Consider the following 18,603-nt stretch of genomic DNA (forward strand, 5'->3'; position numbering starts at 1 on the left):
TTGACACCCACAGTGAATGCCATTTCCTGGGCCTTGGAGAACCAGTCAGAACCTGGGTGTGCATGTCAGGAATCCAGTCTCCTGAGCCAAAGCCTCGATTCCCAACCAGCAAATCTGCTGCTACCTGTTATTGTTCACTACATAATTACCAGCCTCCGGATTTTGTTACATAAGGACACAGAATGAGAAGAAGGAGAGCTTTTGAGTTTTATCCTTTTATCATCTCTTCTTAATCACATTGTTTAAACTATTAGTGCTTACGTAGTGCATTGTGAAGATATATACCCATTAAATTTTAAAAATAGATGGATCTTATTCTCAGGATCATTTTTATGTCATACCATTTTTTTTATTTTGTGAATACTGTAACTTCTTGAATCTATGGAGATTAATTTTCTGTTTTGTTTTAAATTATCTCTGTCTTGTATGGTGTCAGCTTTTTTGTTTACCTTTGGCTCTCTCTTTCCTATTGTAGACTTCTCTCATGTGGCTGAGGATTCATGGATACTGTTCACCTGTGAGACAACAGGCATGTGTACATGGTAGTTGAGTTTGGTTTCATGGTAGAGTCAAAGAATGCAGAGCTGGCTGGGGTGCTGTGCACACCCCAACGCCAGATGTAAAGGGCTGTATTTGTGGCACCACCACCATGCACCCCTAGATGGGTATTTTCATTCATTTACATATGGCTGTAGTTGTAGATTATACCTTTTTTTGATTTACTATCATTTTCATCTGGTTTTAGTAGGAAGACATGTGCTCCATACACTATTTTATGTTAGAATCCACTAGAAATTTTTGCCTTTAAATGACATTTTTGCAGTCTCAAGCTTATGAAAAAATTGTATGTACAGTATAAAGAACTTTCTCCTGTTTTCCCAGAACCATTGAGAATGCACTGATTACCTGTTGCCCTATCACCCCCAATACCTTAGTGTGTGTTTTCTACACACAAAAGGGATTATCCTAAGTATGCAAAGTTTAATAATTAAAATCAGGAAATTGATGTTGCTTCATAATCACCATCTAAAATTCAGTTCAGGTTTCACCATTTATCCATCAACATCCTTCAGGTCAGAACAATCCTGTCCAGACTAATGCATTTTCTTGTCCCATCCTGCTGGTCTCTATCATCCTGGAGAAGAGCTCAAACTGTTCTTGACTTATGACTTCACTTTTGAAGATTATGGACCAGTTATTTTGTAGGATGCCCCTTGGTTTCATTTTGTTTAGGTTTCCTCCTGGTTCAGGTTATGCATCCGAGGTGAGAATATCACAGAAGTGATACTGTTCTCTTGTCATGCATCCTACTGAGGGGCATTCATTTCCAACATGACCACTCCTGACACTTCCCACCTTGATCATTTCATCTCTATCTGTCATCTGTCTGCCAATCTATCCATCCATCCATCATCCATCCATCCATCCATCCATCCATCCACACACCCACTCATCTATCCATCTATCCATCCATCCATCCATCCATCCATCCATCCATTTATCTATCATTTATCATCTGTCTGTGATCTGTCTCTGTCTATCTACCTCTCCATCGCTTTCTCTCTCTCTCTCCTCTCTCCATCTACCCATCATCTATCTCATCCCTTCAGTTCTTACATTACACTCATTACGCTATAGCTCCATCAGTATCCAACTCTTAACAGATGAGCCATGTTTCACTCTATGGACACAATCATATTTCAGTTGATGAACATTTGGTTGTTTCATTTCTTCCTACCATAGCAGTACTGCAGAAAGCATTCTCATACATGTGGCCTTGCTATTGTTGCTTTTATTTCTATAGGTTGTGTTCTTAGAAGTGGAATTTCTGATATCTGAGAGCATCTATGTTTTTATCTTAACACTGCAAGATTTTCTTTTCAGAAAGATCGTAGCAATAACCAGCAATGTGTTAGTGCAATCTCCAAACCTATATCATTGCTGATACTGAATGTCTTCATTTTAAAACTACTTTTGAGTGGTAAAAATAAAGTACCTCAGTGTTTATTCTGTGAACAATATTGTGATTCCTCGTGAGTGTGAGCATCTCTTTCTGTGTGTATGTGCTTAAGATTTTATTTATTCATGAGAGACACAGAGAGAGGCAGAGACATAGACATAGCTCCCCTATGGGGAGCCAGATGTGGGACTTGATCCCAGGACCCTAGGATCAAGACCCGAGCCAAAAGCAGATGCTCAACCACTGAGCCACCCAGTTGCCTCTCTTTGTGTGTTTGTTAAGAGCTTTTACGTCTTCCAGTGGGCCTGCTTGCTCACATCTTCACCTGTCTGTTTTCCGGAACTTCTTGTGTGTTTTGACTGTTTTTTATCGTATGTGTTGGACATGTTCTCCCCCTCAATCTATTTTTTTCCTCCAACTTTGTGGTATTCTTGGCATATCAGACTGAATATGTTCTTCTTTTTTTTCTTAATGTTTTTTATGATTATTCTCTTACTTCAGTTCTTTCCTATTTCAACATGAAGTCATTATTTTGGCAAACTTTATTCTTTTTTTAAAGAATATTTATTAATTTATTTTAGAGAAAGCAGGGGAGGGGTGGCGGGGGGAGGATCTCAAGAAGCTCCTCTCTGAGTGTGAAACCCAACATAGAGTTTGATTCCATGACCCTGAGATCATAACCTGAGCCAAAATCAAGAGTTGGATGCTCAACCAACTGAGCCACCCAGATGCCCCTTGGCAAATTATTCTGATATCACATATATATTGTTCATCCACCGGAATTTATTCTTGCATCTGATGTGATGTAGGGTTCTAACATTTCCTCCATATAATTAGTTAATTATTCCCACCCCATTACCTTTTCTTTCTTTCTTTTTGCAAAGATTTATTTATTTAGCTTAGAGAGAGGGGGTGGGGAGAGTAGAGGGAGAGGGAGACAGTCTCAGGCTGACTCTGTGCTCAGAACAGCTCGATCCCAGGACCTTGAGACCATGACCTGAGCTGAAACCAAGAGTCAGATACTCAACCGACTATACCATGCAGGCACCCCTCACATCAGCTTTTCTTAAACAAACTTCCCTTTTCCACTGAATGGAAATGCTGTCTCTTTTAAATGCCACCTGTACACCTGCAACTAGTCCTTCATCTGACCTGTATGTCTGTCCTGATACTCATCACTTACTATCAAATCTGAGGGTAAAGTTCAGTGCAATAAATGTGAGTAAATTATTAACATGGAAAAGTGTTCTTGATATATTATTAAGACAAAACAGCAGATGATAAAACAACTGTGGCTCCATCAGGAATGTGTGTGTGTGTGTGTGTGTGTGTGTGTGTGTGTGTGTATTTCATACACAGGGGACTGTGAAAGGCTATCCATGTGAACTACAAAAAGTAGTTCTGAGTAAAGGGATTACAGGTGACTTCATCTCTTTTCTTTATTTATATGTTTTTTAAGTTTATTTTATATATTTTTTATTGGCAGGGAGGTTATGAAACCAGATGCGGGGCTCCATCTCATAACCCTGAGATCATGACTTGAGCTGAAATCAAGAGGAGGACGCCACCCATTTTTATTTTTCTAGAAGCATTACTCATGTAACCAAATAAACAAGTAAAAAATTTAGTGATTCTCCTTGACTTATAACATAAAAGCTACCAGCTTAATTTTATCTTCAAGCCTCTCTACCCATGATACTACCACCTTTGTACAGTAGTCAAAGGAAATTTTCAACGTGAAGACAGTTACAGATGCTCCTCACCTAGGACTCAATAAAGACTGTAACAGCTTATTTATTTTGATTGAAGGGAATGACACATTAGTGAAGCTGTAGCAAATACACACTGGCTTCTATGCATGCAAACCAACCGTATTAAATTAATAATTATATTCTTGCCAAAGGCAAGTGGGGATTATGCAATTAGGTACTGCTTAAGTGCCTCAATCAGCAGATAGATTTTTCTTTACCTATAAAATAATCTCATAAAAAATGATTGGAACCTCATTATTTCACCACCAAGGAGACTCGTTGGTTGGACTTGCGTGTGTCTACGGCTCAGAGGCTGGAGGTTCCTTTTGTTTGGCTCCACGGCCATGTGGTTCCTGTGTTGGAGTCCTGTTGTGTGCAGTGACGGGAGCCTTTTGCCTGAAGGGTTAGGGGAGATTGCCAGCAGTGCTGTGTAACACCCACCTCCGAAGGATCCTATCTGTTGAGGAAGGTGGCGGTCCACCGTGGAGATAGTGACACGTTAGCAGGGTATGCTGCACAAGTGACGCAAGGACAGCCTGGTGGCTCTGGATCCAGGAGGGACTCGCTCATCACTGTGCTCCTCCCTCAGCCTGCAGCCGATGGTGGCCATTGTCTGACAAGGCTCACATTTGTGATAACGAGGGTTTGTTACGTGATGATGCTTCAGTGGCTTTAAAAAAACTAAAAGGGGATCCCTGGGTGGCGCAGCGGTTTGGCACCTGCCTTTGGCCCAGGGCGCGATCCTGGAGACCCGGGATCGAGTCCCACATCGGGCTCCCTGCATGGAGCCTGCTTCTCCCTCTGCCTGTGTCTCTGCCTCTCTCTCTCTCTCTCTGTGATTATCATAAATAAATAAAAATTAAAATAAAAAAATTAAAAACTAAAAGGATGATTTACTAAGTCTGAATTCACATTCATATGGGTTTTCAATTTTCTTGATGTTCATGATGTGCCTCAAGCATTCTCTGTATATTGGCTTTCCCACGTAAACAGTGGGTTCTGTGATTTGGAAGCAATACTTGCCGTCCTTGCATCTTGATGGGCAGCAGGAAGGCAGGTCTTGTGCGCACGATGTGCCACTGAACTTCAGAGAAGCTTTTCCCCAAGAAAGGGCTCCCCCCTGTGCAAACCACAGAGAAGGCACCATTGTGCGTGTTGGAATAAGTTGGAATCGGTGAGGAAGGGCTGTCAGGACTGAAATTTCCATGTTGTATTTTGCCTAGAGCCACTATAAACCTCATAAAACGAGAGCAGTCTTTCAGACTCAGGTGTTTTGACTTGATCTGGTGTGGCCTGATTTGCAATGTCACTGAATTTCTGCAATGGAAAGCACGTATCGTGTAGCCAAGTACATGGGCTTCCTTCCATAGTCTCCCTAGTTATTAAAAATGAAGTCCTATCTTAATTCCCTTTATTTATTCATTGTTTTCTGTCCATATAGTATTATTTCAGTAATACTTTAGTCTTAATTCCTTTCCTGATGACTTTCTGGGTAGCTTAGCTTTACTGCCCTGGGAATTTTGAGATGGCGGACAATCTGTGATGAAGGCTCTAGATGTCTATCTTTCTCCTTATATTGGGACACGGTAGTGTAGACATGGATGGCAAAGCATAATTTATTTGTGTGTGTGTGTGTGTGTGTGTCCCCTGCTAAAAACCAAAGCCGATTGTGTTCATAGCCGATTAGTAATGCATGGTCATTTTTGTTCCAGGACTAAAATAGCAAATCTATAATAACCTTTTTTAAGGAAGAAATTGAACTAAAGATAAAGCCATCCTACAACTTCAGTTATGGTATGTTTTATCATCCCACAATAAAGGAGACTCTACCTTACAGATCATTACCCGTGAGAGGTAGTGCAGAAGATGGTTCTCGGATCCAGCGCCATCCATCACTTGGGTCGGGGTGGTTCGTAATCATCTTTCACATACTTTCAGTTGTATAATGTGCTGCAGATTAATCTCGAGGGTCCATGTGCTTGTTATAAGATGTCTGCATCGGGCTGTCCTAGTAAGTTTACAATGTCGTAAATCTCTGCAAGTCCCAGCGAGGTGAGCATTAGCACGTTAGGCCACTTTTTACGCCCTGGCGTGCAGGTTATGGTGTGTGTCCTCTCCACCAGAGGTGAGCCTTGCGAGAAGATGAGTTATATGGTCTTAATCTGAGTTCATGAGGCGGCTGCCATGTTCTCCCTACTTTTGGGTGGTCACCTCCAGAAACGTGTGAAAACAACCTTATTGCTTATGCTGATTATTAAAGAGATATGTAATGATAGGTAAGTAAATGTGTTGCAGGACAAAACTGTCCGTAAAGCTCACCCTGTTGTGCACAGTTTTGAATATATTATATCCTTCCAGAGATTTCTGTGTAAATATAATTTTAATGCAAATTGAATATTTTTAATTTCACTTTTTGTCTATTTTGTTAATACATACAAATTCCATTTTGTGATTATATAATACCATATTTCACTAATCCCCTATTGTTGGACATTTACATAATGACTTGTTTCTCACTATTCTAAATCATCCTGAATAAAAGTGCTTAGCTCCTACCCACCCCCAGAAAAAAGGTGTTATCATTAACACTCCTTCCAGTTTTATATGATTCTTAGGTTTAATATAAAGATTGAACATCTTTTTTGATGTATGTAAAATATTTGTATGTCTTCCTTGTTCAAAGCTTTTGTCAAAAATTTAATTGGGGTATTTATTATGAGTGTCTAAGAGCTCTTTATTAGAGATGTGAGGAGGGTTGTCAAAGATACTGTAAAATAGGAGGAATCTGGGACCACTTAACGTAAATGACAGCTCGGTAATGCATGGAGCTATTAGCAACACAATAAAAACAAAAATTGTTCAGCATAGGATCCTGAGTCAATTAATTGTAGTAGCTATGTTTTCTTTAAGTGGGAATTACATATTTTAGAAAGAAGTATACTGAAATTATTGAAAATGCAGTGGGGTGTTAGTGCCCTGGCCAGGATGATGGCTGCTGACTCCTGCCTTCCTGACCATGTGTTCGAATCCAACAGTCCTTTCTGGACACACACCCCCAGGCGGGAAATCCGGAAAATTACTGCACACGTGTCCAAAGTTAACTATTTTACAGAAACGACACCATCATTCACAAACACTCAGTGATAACTGGAAGGCATGGACACTCTTTAATCTTTGGGAAATCGAAAACTTTGGGGCAAGTTTCTGTATCAGACACGTCTGTGAACCAATTTTGTATTGGATTAAATTAGATGATTGTTTAATTCTTGGCAGAGACATGGTTTGCTGATTATTCTCATGTACTTTAGCTCACATAGTTACAGGAAGCAGTTAGGGCCAATTCTCTCTACCTGTTAAGTGAAGTGACATAGGAAGAGGTGGGGCTTAGAGGTGGGGCTTAGAGCCCCAGGTGGGGCTCCTGGCATCTGAGCTCCAGAGACCGTATTCTCAGGTGCTCCAGCCCCGTCCGGGAGCAGGCCAGTCCACACAGCTCCTGCTGCCCCCCGAGGGGCTCCCTGGCCGCCCTGAGGCCAAGCCCAGCTTCTGCCTTCAGCCCGCAGGAAGCCCTGTGTACCGAGGTGAAGGGCCCTGCAGGTGTGCCTTGAAGTTAGAGACAGTCTCCAAGGTGCTGCTCAGGGCAGCACTTGGGGTTAGGGTGAGCGTCAGGACAACTGCTGCCTTCCCTAAGATATGAAACCCTGGGAGCACCGTGCACCTGTGTGGGGTTCCCTGGACCAGATGGAACCCTGGGGTGCGCTGAGCACCTGTGTGGGGTTCCCTGGAGCAGATGGAGCCCTGGGGTGCGCTGAGCACCTGTGTGGGGTTCCCTGGAGCAGATGGAGCCCTGGGGTGTGCTGCGCATCTGTGTGGGGTTCCCTGGAGCAGATGGAACCCTGGGAGCACCGTGCACCTGTGTGGGGTTCCCTGGAGCAGATGGAGCCCTGGGGTGCGCTGCGCATCTGTGTGGGGTTCCTCAGAGCTGACCCCAGATCAGAGAGTCTGGCTATGGTGGACGGTGTGATGGCCGTGTGCATCACTAGGAGGGAAATCTGTGGAAAGAAATCACCTGTGGCTCCTCCTATTCTTGCCTTCTTCCCAGAGGAAGGGAATGGCTGTTCAAGGGCCCTGGGCAGGGACCTCAGTGCCCTGTAATGCCCAGCGCAGCCAGCTCTTCCCCGGACGGCAAAGGAGTGCTCCCCGCGGGGCTCACCTCCTCGTTTCTCCCAAGGTGGCTCATCACGGATGTTACTTAGAGCTCACAAAATCCTAGCCTGGGGTCATAAAACAACCTAACCTAGTGGGTTGTTTACAGTCATGAGGCAGTTTTGGGCAGATACCAGTTGCAACCCCCGTTCCAGGGAGGCAAGGGTTATGGGTTTTCCCCACACCCACCACCAAGCAGTGGCCAGCGTCCTGAGCGGAATGATACATCTTGGCACAAACCCAGCACACACGTCTTGGTAGGTGTTCCTCCAGGCTTCCCCGAAGGTGTGCTGTGTGCCAAGACCCTCCTGACCAGTGTGACCACAGGTGAGGGGAGGTCTTGGCCAAGCTCCTCCTTGGATGAGGCAACAGAATCATCTGGAAGTGACAAGGTGGGGACCGATTCATAGTCGTGGAGCAGGGTTCAGGTGGGTGCGCACCCTAGAACCTCACACCCCTGGCCCTGGAGCGGCAGAGGGGCCTGCAGGACACTGCTCTCCTGACCATCCCCCACACCACTGCCCTCACCAGCCAGCACCCCTTAGTCAGCCTGTGGAGGCAGGGAAAGTCACAACTGAAGGGAGGCCCCTGAGGGGATGGTGTCCCTGACCCCGACACCTCACATGTCAGCTAGCTGCCCTGGGCAGGCAGCCGTTCGAGCAACACCCAGACTTTCTGCTCAGTCTGTATTAAAAAAAATGCAGACAATATATAGTCATTGCTTTTGCCCATGAATTAGGCTCCCTTTGAGCTGTCCACCCGGTTGTACTTACTTAGGGGCCACAATCCTTTGCTATAAAAACGCATAAACAGCCAAGATCTTTGATGCATTTAACGCTATTTTATATAGAACATTCTGGAAGTGCGTGTCCACACAGAAGCAGCTTCTAAGATTCCGTGCTCCGAGAATTGACTTACTTGGGAAAACACTGACATTTTTGTTTGGACCGTAGGAAATAACGGGCGGTGAGTGACTGCGTGAAAAGCTGAAGTTATTTTTGAAAAACAGGAGAGATTTTTTTTGTTTGTTTCCATGGTTCTGTTTGGAAATCCGTGGAGCTGTGAGGCGTGGGTTGGGTCCCTCAGAGTCCTTTTCTGAGAGCTGTTTGGACTCTCTGGGAAGGTGGTGGCCTTCCCAGAAGCAGGCCAGGCCCCCCCGGGCTGCATCCCTGCACCCTGCCTCTCCCTGCCCTGGCCCCTGTTGTCTGCACCCCGGGCCCTGCTGTCCCTGCGCACAGGTGACGTCCTGACTGTATGAAGCTATCCCGAAGCCCAGCACGCACTGCAGTGACATGGACTGATTCCAAGTGTGGGCTGATTTGGACTCCAGAAGCCGCCAAGTGACAATTCTTTTTCAGAAATGAGTTTCATCGCTTCTGCTTTACAGAATCCTGCAGGGTGTGCTGTTTGTGGTGGCTTCTTCCACTCAGCGAGATGTCTCTGACATCCGTGCGTGTTGGCCCATCGTCCCGCTCACGGGTCAGTGGGCTCTCAGGTTGTTTGTAGTCCTTGCCGTTGAGAACTGACTGAGTGGCTGCTCATGTGCAGGACTTCTTGTGGCTGTAGTTTCCACGTCTCGGAGGTGAGGGATCCTAGGAGTGGCCACGTCACTGGGTGGACTCACGGTCACCCGGTAAGAAGCTGCCAGTTTCCAAAGAGGCTGTACACGCGGCCTGCACGAGAGGGAGCTCTGGCTGCTGCACATCCTGGCCCGTGTGTGGTGAGGTGGGTCTCCAGGTTAGCTGTTTGAGAAGGGGCACAGTACTGCGATTATTTCGATGCATTAAGAGCAACAACTTCAGTAGCCGAGGCATCTAAATCCTGGAGTGCGTGAATAAGCACGTGGGTTTGGCTGGTCTGTAACCACCAGGGATCAAAGACTGCAAACTCCGTGTTAACCTTCTAATTTAAGGGGACGTGTGTGAAGCTCGGGGTCCCCGTGGCCCCCACGATTCCCTGCACCGGAGCCCCTCATCTGTAGGCTCATATCCTCATGTACATTTTTGACATCAGTGTTGCCTTTTCTCCACGTCATGGAACAAGCTCAGAGACTCTGCATGACCATCAGCTTGGTCTCTCCAAGCATCAACCTCATTATTTGTGCAATAAAGGTCGTGACAGTAGTTGCTGCAAACAAAAATCATAAGGAAGAAAAGAGCTAGCAATGGAGCAGTTGAAACGGTGCTGGACACGCAGCAGGTGTGCCGGTGATGTTATTACCTAGTGGTGGAACTCTTCTCATGCTTCCCGGGGAGCAGAGCTGCAGACACCGGGCCGCACCAGCTGACATCTCTGGGAGAAGCCCAAAGCCTCCTTGAGGCCTCCAAGGCCTGGTGGCCCCATTCTGGGTCCTGCCACCCGCCCCATGGGCACCCGCAGCCCCGGTGCTGCTGGGGTGTGGGCAGGGAGCATGCACACGGCTGTGGTCAGAGCCCTTCTCACGCAGGCCCTCCAGCCACTTGTTCTGTCTCTCTGGGGGCTGTTCCTTCTGCTTCCATTTTCTGCAAGTGGGGGAAACGCAACTGCCTTCTGATGGAGCAGTGGGCTTGGCTCACAGGCCTCTCCGGGTGCTGACACCTCACGAAATCCTGCTCCTTCTGCAGAAGAGATATTCCCGTGGGTGGAAGAGGTAGGAGCAAGATGTGCTTTCAACCACCCTGCGAGGGGCAGGTGCGCCAGGGGGGCACCTTCTAAGGAAGCTCAGCTCCGTGGCTGACGCAGGTGAGAAAGCCGGGGTCCTGCTGCGTGGTGGGCCACTGGCTACAGGTGGAACCCCGATGCGCTGTCCTTGGGAGCAGAGCCCGGTGGCACGTGGGTGGCCCTTAGAGGCCTGTGTCCCAGACTTCCCACCACCTCAAGGGGCGCTGGACAGACAGGACGGAAGGAGGCAAACTCTAGCTGCATCAGTCATGTGCTGACCTTCTTGTTTCTCAACACCCACGACAGTCTCATGAATTAAACCATGTGCCCAGGGGAAGCATCGTGGAGCACACAGAAGGGCCAAGGGCGCCACCCTGGGTCTGAGACAGCTGTGTGTGACCGTTGTGTGGGAAGCCTGAGTATCGCTGGGGATGCTGTGAGTGGTCTCCATCCCCAGCCTGCAGAGCCTCGAGTTCTCAGCCTCCCCAAGGTTCTCCTGGGGCCACGTGCTGGAGGCTGCTCTGGGAGCACCCTGTGCTCAGACTGGAGATGCAGGAAAAGTTGTCCTCACGTGAAACCATCTGGGGGATGCCAATGCATGGGGGTGGGTGTCGTGGCTGGAGCCTGTGGCCGGCGCCCGTGGTTGGTGCCCGTGGCCGGCACCTGTGCGGGTGTCCCACCCTGTGGGCCGGCTCCTGCTTGGCCAGCCACACAGACTCTGGGCGTGGGATGACGAAGGTGATCTCGTGACCTTTATTTGCTCTTGGAGACTCTGATGTCGTTGACAGGTTTTGAGGACTTGTGCTCAGAGACATGTTTCGCTCCTTCAGCTGGCACGCTTAGTGGGTTATTCAACTGCCAGTGCGCTTATCCGTTTTGGTCTGAAAGTGTTGCGCAGGCCCCACAGGCTTTCTAGCAAAGGGAGTGTTCCCTTATTCATCAAATGACATACTCAGATCTGGGCAGGTGCTCTTCAGAGGGTGTTTCCTGCAATCGTGACTTATGGCCCAATTTCACAGTGAGGTTGTGGACTGGATGTCAGGCTCTCCCTTTGAATAACAGAAGACAGAGAGACATGTACCTTCTGGTTTTTGACAGTTCTTGGCTCTGCCACCTTAGCACCAGACTTGCCAGTCGTGGGATGATTTGAATTCTAGGCCACCATGTAGAGCTGCACCAAGGGGTGGCACCTTGGGGTTTCTTAGGGTTCTTATAAATGGTGAGAATCTGCTTCCATCATCTCCAAGAATATGAAGAAATTATTTTAAGACCCACAAAGGCCTGAGTCCACAGCATTTGTCACGAACCTGCCATAAGCATCCATTGGATTATGGTCTTGGCCCACGATCCGGGGATGGGACATCGGGCCTCAATGCTGCGGTTTCTACATCTGCACGCGGCCCCCCGAGGGAGCCCACCTCAAGGAGCGGGTGTGAAGAGTAAGTGACCTGAAATACAGAAGTCCTGAGAAAAGGGCGTCGCATGGGGCAAGCACCCGGTAGATAATTGCCGGTGTTAGCAGCGTTAGAAGGGTAGAGAACGGCCTTGTCTGTGAGAGGTTTGAAATCTAGGTAGTGAGAAAAATAACTGCCATTTGAGTGTTGACTCCAGGCCAGTCAGCAGCGTGGCACTTGCCATAGGTGTGAAGCGGGGCAAGGACCCGGGTGTGGGAACTGCACACGGCACGGAAACTCAGAGAGCCGGAGCTGGTCCAGACTCTTCCCAGCAGGTGCGCGCCGTCTGGAAGGAGGACCCGCCTTGCAAGTGTGAACGTGGGCAGGTGTGGGAGGTGGGGCTCACTCAGAGACGGGACGGAGCTCGGGTGTGGCTCGTCTTTGGGGCCCTGGTGTTGAGTGACATCTCCAGACAGAGGAGGCCCTGGGCGGGAGGGTGTGGGGTCCAGGGTGACAGCTCACCTTTTACTGGGATTGTTAATCAGCTGCCGGGTGAGGACGCCTCGAAGAGAGGAGGTGAGTGACAGAAAGGCCTATGCTCAACCACTGGGCTGGGGTGTCTCAGGGCGCCAACTGCCCTCGGGCCGGGCCTGCAGAGAAGGAGGAGGTCCCACAGGGCGGGACACCTCCAGCTCAGAGGGGGCCCGGGACAGACAAGCCTCCCTGCCCTCAGCACCAGCTCCGTGCCCGCCTGCGGAGCCTGTGTGTGTGTGTGTGTGTGTGTGTGTGTGTGTGTGGCTCCGGGCAGGGGCCCCGTGAGTGGAGGTGGAGGGGCCCCTCTCTTTCCCTTCAGTGGCTGAGGCTTCCTGGGGCTGAGGGTCTGCAGGGGGCTCTCCTACCCCCTGCCTCCCTGTACCACAAGCACAGTCTTACCCAGGGGCAAGGGGCTCTGTGCTGTGCTCACGCCCCACGTCCGCCAGGGGAGGACCGGGTCAGCAGCAGGTGCACAAAGGGGCACATGAACATGACAGGGCTCAGAAGGGAAGACCCTGGCCACTTTTCCAAGCAGCTGGTTCTCAAATTCTGATCCTGGAGCCCCTCAGGTGCTAGGGCAGGAGGCCTGCCTGAAATGCAGTGAAGCCGCTCCCCTCCCGGCAGGCCTGTCCTGGGGCCCCAGTGCAGACAGGGAGGCGTTCAGGTGTGGGCTGCTGGTGAGGGAAGGGTGCCCTGGGTGCAGTGTGGACAGCAGTGGGGGCTTCTGCGTGCTCCCTGCCCAGCCAGCCGTGGTGGGCTCTCCCCACACCCCAAGCCCAGGATTCTCCTCCCCTGGGGTGCCGCTGTGCAGCGAGGGTCCATCCTTTGTCCAACCTTTCTTTTAAAGATTTCCCCACGTATGTTCTTGGGTTCTGTGCATTTTTGAAGCTTAGGCATTTTTGAAGCTGTGGTTTTTCTTGAGTGTGACATGGCTGCTGAGAGGCCTCCCGTCGCCGGGTTCTGGGCTCTGCTCTGATGCTCCTGGGCTGTGTTGTGTCAGGGATGGTTTGCTTTTACGTCTGTCAGGTGCTGGTGACCTGGTGCCCCCCAGGGCCCCTTTGATCTGCATTTTAGCTTCAGGAGCTTGAATTCTGCATGAATTTGTCCTGCTCTGTCTGGGCCATGCCGATCCTCAGTCCCCTGTGAGGGGTGGGCTTCCCGCGGGACCCTGCTGGGGCCCCCACCTTACAAGGATGGCCCCCCAGGGGGGACACTGCTCCCACGTGCTAGGGATCTGTGGAAAAAGCAGCAGGAGAAAACTTCAGGTTGAGACAACGGTTCTTTGTCCTGACAACGGGAAACAGCAAAACAGAACAAACATAGTGTCATTATTAGATTTTATCGCAATATCTCACCCGAAAGAATGTGACCCCAGAGCAGCACCACATCATCGCCGGCTTCTGTCCAGGGTCAGCGGAGAACACATCTGCAAGACGAGGACGCCCGCTGGGTCGTTGTGATTTATTTCCTGTCGTCCGACACATTTCCTGCTAAATAAATGAGTTAGTTTTTGTCACCCAGACAGGAAAATGTGCTCACATCTCCTGCTTGTGATATTCTCTGGGTGTCAGGGTCATTTTCAGGAGAGCGTTAACACACATCACTTCATTTAAATTTTTTTTTAAATTTTTATTTATTTATGATAGTCACACACAGAGAGAGAGAGAGAGACACAGGCAGAGGGAGAAGCAGGCTCCATGCACCGGGAGCCCGACGTGGGATTCGATCCCGGGTCTCCAGGATCGCGCCCTGGGCCAAAGGCAGGCGCCAAACCGCTGCGCCACCCAGGGATCCTCACAGCACTTAATTTAAAGCTTGGCGAGCCCTGAGAAGCCGGGGGCATCCTTGCCCTCGTGTTACAAGTGGGGAACCAAGGCGAAGGCCCTGGACGACCATCTTCACATATTGTGATTATTCCTTGGCCAGGACCTTCCTCCGGGTTGGGGTCCTCAGACTGGATCTCCAGGCACCCACTGTCAGGCTGCTTCCCAAAACCAGCTGTGAAAGCACCGGCCTCAGGAACGTGAGGTTGGCTGCGTCCTGGCCGAGAGCATTCTGTGGTGTTTTCCTGACCCAGGAGTGAAAGTTGGTGTCCTGGATGCAAACTCTGTCTCACTTGCTTGATTTGCAATGTTGTTGGTTTTTTTCAAGATTTTATTTACTTATTCATGTAGAGACACAGGCAGAGGGAGAGGCAGGCTCCCTGCAGGGAGCCCGATGTGGGACTCGATCCCAGGACCTCGGGATCACGACCTGAGCCAAAGGCAGACGCTCAACCACTGAGCCACCCAGGCGTCAGGCAATGTTGAGTTATAATAAAAGGCCTGAGTCAGAGCAAAGAGATGGATCAGGAATCTCATCCCGCGTGACACTTGGGGGTGCCCTCCGCCCTGCCCTGTGAGCCGAGGGCCATCCCATCTCCTCTGGAAGGGCCTCCTTCTCCTCCCGGGACAGCTCACCCCGCAGTTCTGCAGCTGCTGCTGGCTCTGATCTCACGGAGCTGGGAGCACCTCACATTTGGGACAAGCTCCCCAGATGGGCTCGTTCTGACAACCAGAGCACGTGGAAGCAGCTCGTGCTTTGAAATCAGGCGGACGTTCACCTCTGGGTGGGCTGTGGCCCTGCGGTCAGCTCCGTCAGCGTGGACACGGCGCCCCCTGGTGAGCACGCAGGAGGCTGCAGGGCACCTGCCCATGGGAGGAGGAGATTGGGGGAAAGCTCTCTGACCTGTGACCCTGGCTACAGGAGCACCACCTCCCAGGGTGTGGGATGCCTGGGTTCCCGTGGGCTCCTGGTGGCGCCTCTGGAGAAGCCACCTGCTGATTGCACCTGCAGGCTGTCCCTCCTGCTGCCATGGCGGCCGGTGCCTCCCTTCCCTGTCTTTGCCCCCACTCCCTCCTCTGCCCTATAGGTTGGAACGCAGAACTGGGACTCCCGCTCAGGCCCAGCAAGAACTCCCCCCGACTTTGGACAAGTTACTTCAGCTCTAGCTTCCTGCTCCTCACCTGCGAGGCAGGTGTTGGAAGTGTCTCCTCCACTGCAGTGTGTTAACGCCACAGTCAGCCTGGCCTGGGGCCTGGAGAGGTCACTGTGCATCATGCATCCTTCTCCCTGTGGCCTCTAGACTGTCTGCCTCTTTGGGGACCCCGGTGGGAGGGGGGGTGCCAGCTGGGGTGGCCTGCAGATGACAGTCACCAAGACCCCTCCACACACCACAGCTGCGGTGGGTCCACTGGCCTGCAGCATGTGGGTGGGGGGTGGGGCTGGGGATACCCCATCGGGGCGGGGGGGGTCATTCCTGTGAAGATGCTGGTAGCTTAGAGCACAAACTACAATTGCAGGCATTCTCAGGAGGCAACGTGACACAGCCCCTGTGGCTCCTCGCTGTCCCTACAGCCGACTACCTTTGCTTTACGATAATTCAGGTGTGAACAGGTTAGTTCAGGTGGAGGAACAAGCACGAGAGGGGATTGCTGATGATTCAGCACACTCCTGTTGTATCTGCAGGGACAGTCCAGCTCGCGGGAACGGTGATGGGCTGGGTGGTCACTCCTGACTCTCCTGCCTGGGTTATTGTGTCCCCCAGCAACCACTGTCCACAGGCGGGGGAACCCATGCACTTTCTTCACCTGCTCACCTCTCAGGCTCTGGAGATGGGGGGTGAGCTGACCCCAAGCATGGGCAGGATGTGAGGGGCCCTTGCAGACCACAGGCCAGTTGCACCTTGCATATCACAGTAGAGAGGATGCCATGCATAGGAGTTGGACTTACCCTGTGGGTGACGGGAAACCGGTGGGATTGTGTGATGGGGTACCCTGCGGGGCGTGGCTCTCTGTGGGAGGCAGGGCACAACCAGAGGCCCTGGGGGGCTCATGGTGATTGCTCGGACAACAGCGGGAGGGTGAGGTGAGCCTGAAGCACAGGGAGGGGTGAGGGAGCAGGGGAAGTCCCAGCCTCCTGTGAGGTGCAGGTGACAGGCCCATGTGACTGGCAGGATGTGGGTGTCCAGCTTCTGAAATGGGTCATGGATCTCGGTGTCAGAGAAGGTGCAGGAAGAAGGTAGTGACTGTGCCCGGGGATGCCTTGGTGAGGGGGGTGAGGCAGATGCAGACGCTTGGCCAGGGCTTGGCTGTGTGGCAAGGCTTGAGAACTGGGGTGCAGAATGTGATCTGGAGCCCATCAGCCCAGAGCAGGCGATGGCTCAGCCTTGGTCACAGCAAGAACGGGCCAGTGTGCAGGGGGCAGCTGGCGGGGGGTGCGGTGAAGGAGAGGAGAGTCTGCCCCACGGGGAGGAGGGGAGAGAAGGGGGGCCAGCTGGTGGTCAGTGCTGTCAGAGGAGGCAAAGAAAGAGGCGAGTGAGGCCAGCGGCCTGGGGTCACCACCCTCAGCATCAGAGGTCCCTGACCGCTTTAGGGGGAGCACTGTCTGTGGGGTGGAGGATGAAACCGTAAAACATGCAGACGTGGAACACAGCGGTGCCGACGGGTCCCTGCTAGAGAAGGCATGTGGCCCGGGGACAGCTCCTTCTGCTCGCGGGCAGGGCTGCCATACGCTGGTGGGCCAAGCACATGCCGTGCAGGAGCGGCTCCGCCAAGGAGTGGCTGGGGGGGGGGCAGCAAATGAGACCCGTGGCAGGTGCAAGTTCCGCCTTGGGGAAGAGTGAGGGATCTGCACCTGAGCCGAGGGTGGGGGCACAGGCAGCCTGGGGGCCGGGGGCCGGGAGCTGGGGCCAGGGCGCTCTGGCCGGCTTGTTGTTCCTTTCCGAAAACAAAACTATATTTCGAAAATCTCAGTCTTTCCTTTGGCCCACATCCTCCTGTGATCTAGAGTCTTCGCCCACGGTGGTGGCTTAAGACAAAGCACATCTAGGAACCTAGACGTGCCCGGCACCATCTGCCTTCGCGGCTCAGGCCCTCCTGGAAGCATTTGCCTTTTCAGGGTGCTCCTTGGGGGGTCCCCCTCTGACTGTGGGTCCCAGCAAGGCCATCGGAGTGCTGCTGTCAGAAATTCACGTGTGCTCTGGCCTAAGTGGGTGCGCGTGAGAACACCCTTGAGGCCAGCAAAGCTCCGAGCAGATCACAGGCGCCGCGGTTGACCCTCTCGGGGTGTGGTGTCCTCTAGGTGGCCGGCGTCTGTTCTAGTATAAAAGCTCAGCAACTGCCTGGTAACTCAGTCGATAGAAGTAGCCAACGTGCACCAACCAGACGCCAACATTTTATGCAAAGGGAGAGTTTTGTGATTTTATTCAGTGATTACCTGAATTAGTCTCTTCCGTCTGCCTATTTATACAAGTTGGTGATTGCAGCGGAATGTTCTTTTTAAAAAAAAAAATCTAGTTTTTAAATGGTGATTATTGCTATTCAGTTGTTTTTGTAGTCTAGGCAACAAATACCACACTGTTAATGAAAACAGATTATTCTTTATGATATTAGTTGTCTACTTTACAAAATTATCTCTCGTGCGGAATTTAAAGAGGCACCTCTGACTGCGGAGCTGGGGGAAGCAGCAGGCTGGAGAGCGTCGGGTTCATGGAGCAGAGATCCCGTGAGCAGGTGTCTCCAACCTGAGCGGCTGGGGAACGGAGCCTTCTCTGTGCATTGACGGGGGGCACGGGTTCTCCGGTAAACCACTCTGGCTCTGGGGGTGGCCAATGGCGCCTCAGGGCAGGTACCTACATTTTAAAATAGCTCTCCTTTCAGTGCTCACAAGGGGCCTTCCCGTGACCCGCACGGGGCATCCCAGCTGCCCGGAGGAAGGACTTCTGTCCGGTGAGTGCACTGGCACCTGCCCCCTGCCGTCCCGAGGTGCCCTCCCTCCGTGTCAGGGGAGCAATCAGCGCACCTGTTGTGCCCAGAGGACTTGAAAGGAGCCAGCCCGTGATGGGGCAGAGGAATTACTCATAATCTGCTCCTGATACAGCAGGACTTTAGACAAGTAAGGGAAGGCGTGACGTGACAGTCTAACCAGGTGTACGCTGGGGCTGACCACAGGAAGAGGGCACATGAGGCTTAGGCTGGAGACGTGTGGTCGCCTTCGCCAGAACCCACAAAGACATGCCCTTCTTTCTTCTGCTTCTGGAACGAGAGCATTGACAGGCCCTTGAGGGGCTCTCTCCTAGAAT

This window comes from Nyctereutes procyonoides, unplaced genomic scaffold, assembly GCF_905146905.1.
Source record: "Nyctereutes procyonoides isolate TBG_1078 unplaced genomic scaffold, NYPRO_anot_genome, whole genome shotgun sequence".
NCBI lineage: Eukaryota > Metazoa > Chordata > Mammalia > Carnivora > Canidae > Nyctereutes > Nyctereutes procyonoides.